This window comes from Cryptomeria japonica, chromosome 10, assembly GCF_030272615.1.
Source record: "Cryptomeria japonica chromosome 10, Sugi_1.0, whole genome shotgun sequence".
Lineage (NCBI taxonomy): Eukaryota > Viridiplantae > Streptophyta > Pinopsida > Cupressales > Cupressaceae > Cryptomeria > Cryptomeria japonica.
Window position 1 is genome coordinate 474,868,416 of NC_081414.1, and position 6,296 is coordinate 474,874,711.

A 6,296-nucleotide genomic window follows, 5' to 3' on the forward strand; every position below is an offset into this window, starting at 1 on the left:
ATGAGCATCTTTTGTTGACTCGGCTTCTAACATTGTTCCTTAAGTGCATTTTTGTCTTCATCATCCTAGTTTTGCAAAAGTCCTGTCCTCCTAGCTTGAGTTGATGATAACCTTTCTTGCAGAACAAGAATGAATTCATTAGCAAAACTCAATTCATCTTGCACTTTTAAGTTAGTCATCCTTTCAGCACCATAATCCTAAAGTGTCATCTCAAGTTGTTTCTCCATAGCCATGTTCAATGATTCTGATTTCAGGATCTTCCTCAAGCTGTTAAACTTCCTTTGAGGCGCCAGACTCTGATACTAATTGTCGGAATATAATGAATCCAAGAACACTGAGAGGGGGGGGTGAATCAGTGTTCTATCGGTAATATAATATTTTACCTTATTACAACATACACATATAAACCGGTAAATGAAGAAACATATAACATGAAGTAAATAAACCAGCCACATGAATGAACACCATAACACACTAAATTTTATACGTGGAAAACCTTAAAGAGGAAAAACCACAGTGGGATTTGTGACCCACAATATCAATTCACTAGCCATATGAAACATATTACATAGTATGGGGGCCTGCACATGCAGGAAGGCACACTGCTCAACACAAAAGATTCTCACTGACTACAAGCTTCTATTGAGATAAAACAATAACGGTGAACTCACAAAATGCATCTGCAATGCCAAAAAGAGTTCCGGTTATAGCTCTGTTCTATACCCATTCATAAACCTTGAACCCTTTTACCGGTATCACCTTTCCTCCAAGAATGCTTTACAAACCATCTACAAATCATTGCATGATATAACTTTCACTTACAAATGACCTACATACATATCCTTTGCATCACACTATTCTTCTTCCTCATCATATCACAAAATGACCTAATAAACTAACTTATATACTCTTTACAAACAATATGCCTTATGTCGGATTACAATATATTACAAAAGATATTCAATGCCGACCCTATACAATAGTTACAAAATGATTTTACAAGTAAAACCTTTCGGATCCCAAACTGATGTCGGCTCCACTGAAGTGCTGGATGTCGGTGTTGGTGATGACCCTGAATACTCCAATGCTGGTATTTGTTGGTATATGCCTCCAATGCCTATATATGCCTTCTATAGAATCTTGTTGCCATCAATGACAACATATGAATACAATGAGTGTCAATTGCCAACGGTAGGTTGAATTGGTTCCTCGGTTTCTTCTTTATGTATGTTGAGGCCACTATGGCCATCATATCCTTATTTTTTTAAATGGTGTAGCCTTTTATGTATTGCTCAATAAGTATCATGATCGATTCTAACTCTTCCTCTTCTTTGTAAATCCAATTAGTAACATCTTCCTCTCTGTTTTTTATGTCAATTTTTCCCCATTTGGTAGATGATAATAGCTGGTTGAAACTGGATGATAACCTTCTTCTACTTTTGGATATGATGGGGCTTGTCATAATATTTTGTTGATAAGGGCAACTTCCCCATGAAAAAGGCTTCTTTGATACTATACTTGGCACAACCTTTTCCTTGGATTTTGATCTTGACATTGGAATTAGAGGTGGATGCAGTTTTTTAATTGGAGAGTGATGAGCAATCCACGTCTAAGGGGATGAATGATGTAACCATTTCATTGATTGGAACTTGACGATTTGGGGTTCCTCTTAGATTGTTGTTGTTCTCAAAGGGACTATGATCACTTGATATGGTAACCAATCCCATGGTAGGGCATTTTGATGCATTGGTGCTATGTAGATGGTACATCTTTCATGGCATGGATCCATAGTCAGACAAGGAGAAGATTTTATCCAATATTGAGGTCCAATACATAGCATAAAGTATTTTGTATGATGGATCCAATTCTGATAGGAAGTGTGATGACTCCTTTGGAAGGACATTCTACATCATCATAGGATCTGATCACTAATTTTTTTAAGCAGTTATACATCCCTCAGAGGATCCCAGCATCTTGACAAGATTCAAGGTACATATGTTGATGCCTACTCCTCCATCTACCAAGACTTGTCAAATTTTATGTTTGCGGGATGGGTGCAAGAAGTTGGGTCTCAATTAGGGGGGAATATGCACGTTTGAAATAGTACCGCGAAGAACGAGGGACCGTTATTTTCTAAACGACGCCCTGTTATGGTTCAAGCTCCCAAGACCAAAAAATAACAAGGCCCCATTATGCTTCGAGGCCCAGATTAAAATAGGGCCTCATTTCGTAAAAGTATTTTCACAGCAAAAGACATAACGGGGTCTCGTTATATAAATGGGTTCTCGTTTATTTAGTGGGACCTCTTTATTTAAAAATTAAAAACTTACCCTGTCATGTGCCTTGGGATTCAAGTCTGGTAAGGCTTGGAATGCCCAAACCTAAGCCTTGGATCTGCAAGTACAAGGTTGGACTATGTGAGTAACAAAATATTGACTTCTAGCATATGTTTGATGCCTATTTTTATAAAATTATTACACGAAACTAAAATCCATTAGAGATTGTGTTGTGTAGATTCCAAATATATAATTTTTTTTATGATTTGATTATATTTTTTATTTTCTAGTTAATTTGTACTAGATCTGGTCCATAAACTTGAAATATCAAGTTTTCTTATTTATTTAATAACTTTTTTGGCTTTATGCTTTTTGAAAAAAAAATTATATGACATCAATCTACATATAATTCTTTTCAATATTTTAAAAAAAATCAAAATATGATAATTTTAGGCCAAATTATGGTGTTCGTACATGAGGGATTTTTAAAACAGCAAATATGGCCAATACAAAATTAATAAGAAAAAATATTCAAAAAAAATTACAAAAAAATATACTCATCAATCTTCAATGTGTTACAAATATATTCCTAAAAGGGTTCACAAAAAAAAAAAAAAAAAATTGTGTCAAAAAGTGGTGCTCGTACATGTGCATGGTATGGTCCTAAAACAGGCATTTTTAAATAGTGGTTTTTAGAAATCCCTTTTGAAATTCAATTTCTATTATCTGGGTATTAAAATAAATTACATATTTAGAAACTAGACTCTAAGTGCTACATTTCGTATTACTAACTTTTTTCATGATTCAACCTCTAAGTCCTTCAAATGTTTAGGTCAAATGTGGCAAAATCTAAAAATCAACGAAAACACTTCCACTTTTTGGCCAAAAAGTGGACGCAACTTCTTGCACACACCTTGTGGATGAATACTTTGAGGTAGAGGGGATCCTTATGATATGATTTATGCGAAGTCATGTCTGATTCTGTAAATGTAACATGGTGTTGTGTGGCATGATGCCTTACCATGGAATGAAATTAGTGTGCCTTTATATCACTTGGGACGGATGGATCTTGTAGAGCTTTGTCTAAGATTGCCTTATGTTGTGGAGTAACACACAATAGCTCGAGTGTGGACAATTGAATGGGTGTTTTTCCTAAATACTCTAAAAGATTTTACTGACTTGGTGGTAGCAATCAGGAGGTGGCCCCTTACAAGGTAACTTTGGATTGTCAAGTTGTGACATCAATTTTGGGACTTTTGCCTTTTATGGTAATTGTTGATACATGATTAACTACTTGTTGGATGTGATTGATACTATATTAATTGGTGGCATTGGTGTAATTTGCATTGTTATCCTAATTGTTGTTTGAGCTAGAGGCCTTAACCTTTGCATGGTTTTGCAAAGGATATTTGAAAATCGTGTGGCCTATATTTGAAGATCTTGATGGTGTCTCAACTTCTATGTCTCCTTGATCAATGAGATCTTGGATAATATTTTTCAATCTATAGAAATTAGAATTATTGTGTCCCTTTATTCTATGGTACTCACAAAAATTGTTGACATTCCACTAAGAGGGCTTGAAATGCCTTGGCTCATAGTGTTTTATTTTAGGAAGTGTAATTGTGTTAGATTGTATCAGCTTCTTCAAAGCTGACTCAATAGGTTCTCCTAGAGGAGTGCATTTTCATTTGGGGTTATTGTTGTTATTCTTGGGAGGTCTAGGTTGTGATTTGGTTTGAGCAACATTTATTGATTAATTATTGTGATTCAGTTGGTTAGTTATTGACGTGTTGCAAAATCCCTTCAAATAAATGAGTGGTTTAGAGTTGTTAATCACCTAAGCATCTATGACACCATCATTTATAACATTCTTATTGCATGAACAAAACTTTCATTTGTCATTGTTGGAATTCGGGTAGTTGTTGCTAGTTTGTTTATAAATCTTCACAAGTCCTTTATCAATAAGACCTTTTTTAACCTTGAGTTCCTTTTCTATGACTAGGTTAAATCTATCCAAACATAAGACTTGTAATTCAAACTTTATCTATTGATTCATGTTTTCAATGAAAATTTTCAATTTTTCTTTTTCTAGTAGCTAGTACAAGAACTTGCTTGTGAGGCTTTGACATCTTTGTACGAAGGAGGTGAAGCACACTCCATTATTTCATTTTGTGTTGCATAGTTTCATCATCATTATTTCATGTTCCATGTTATGAGAAAAATGTGCAATGATTTTTTTAGCTAGTTCATTACATGTGCCAAGTGTGGAAACCACTCCATGGATTTTCCTCTAAGACTTTGTGGAAAGAGGCACATAAGATATATCTAATTGTAAGTTACCTCTATACAAGAAGTGAAAATTTCTCTAGGGTCTCCCTTTCCTTTATATTTGTTGAATTTTGGTATGTCAAAGTTTGTAGGAAAGGGGGGCATATATAGTGTTTGGTCAAATGGAAAGGGACACAAGTCCTCCATTGTGTAAATTTTATTGAGTCTATCAACATGGATGTTTTGGATTTGTTGTTGTAAGTTTTGAACCTATTGTGTAAGGATCTTCGTAGGAACTAGTGGAATGTGTTTTATGCATGGACTGAGAAATGAGATTTTGATTTGGATTCACAAAGGGATTTGTATTTGAATAGATGATTGGTTGGTTGAAAGTATATCCATGTTGGTTTGAATGATGTAGGTTATGATGAGAAGTATTGTAACCTGTCACAGATTGAGTGGTGTGGGAAAAGCTAGATGAGAATGTTGAATTTTGTGGAGGTATGTATATGTTATATTGTGGGTTTGGTGGAGGTAGGTATGTGTTTGTTTGTACAGTGAAGTTAGTATTTTGATTGGAAGGTGCCTATGAGATGTGGAATGTGGGTTGTTGATCATTGCTTGATGTACCTAATGGAAATGAGGTGTTGGTATGAGATATGGTTGTTGTTATCGGGGGTTGAGAATGTTAACAGTGTTTGTTTGAGATGTGGGAGGTGGCATGTTTTTTTATTTTGAGATAGTGGAACGTATATCGCATTAGTTGGATCTAAGGGAGGTGCATTGAAGAATGAATTAGTGAATTTTGAGTTATATGTGGGTTGTGTGGAGGTGGTAACATGAGTGGTGTTACAAGATGTGTTAACCAATGGAAAACTCATGGATAGTTATTGGGAAGAATGTGGTATAGAGGAGGATCCTAAATTTTGGGGCATGTTGTTAACCTCGTTCTTTCACAAGTGATAGATCAAAATCCACAGCTAATTTGGCCCCATTTTGGGCAAGTAAGAAAAAATATCTATTTAGGTCAGTGGATAATAACACATATGCGACTTTAAGGACATGGGGATCTTGTAGAGCATCATCAATTTTATCTGGTGTCATACACTTTTGAATATTTTCCAAAGAAAACTCATCATTAAGATGTGATAGGGTGGACTCACTTTGTGATCTTCATTGTGAATGTGATGAGGTCCTAAAATTCATTGTGCTAGTGGGATTGAAGTTGCGATCAGATGTTGGATCCATTAGTTTGTTCTTGCATTGAGACGAGATATAGGCCATGCAAGTTTTAAGAATTTGCCTAGTGTTATGCAAATGGATGCTAAGGACAATGTTAAGATTATCCTAAAATGCTATGTTTTTTTGTGATTTTAGGGTATTTTTTATGTTTTTGAAAAGTACTTGGAAATAAACCTACGATATTGCAACTATGGAATTTGATAATGCAATGCTATGAGGATGTGAAATTAAAGGATGATTATGTCCTTGTACTATAATTTTAGAGAATTTTAGATTTTGAGGATGAAAAGAATTAAGGAAATTGATAATGAAATTCTATGTTTTGGGGGTTTTTATTTTGAAAATGTTTGAATACAAACCTAAGTGATCGAAACGAGAATCTAGACCTCAAATATCAAAATGATGTGGATGAATGTGATAAAGTCTTACCTTTCACCAAACTTGTGAGCTATGAGCTTGACTCGTTTATGAAAAAGTTAAAACAAAACTAATAAGGTTGAGACACCCTAA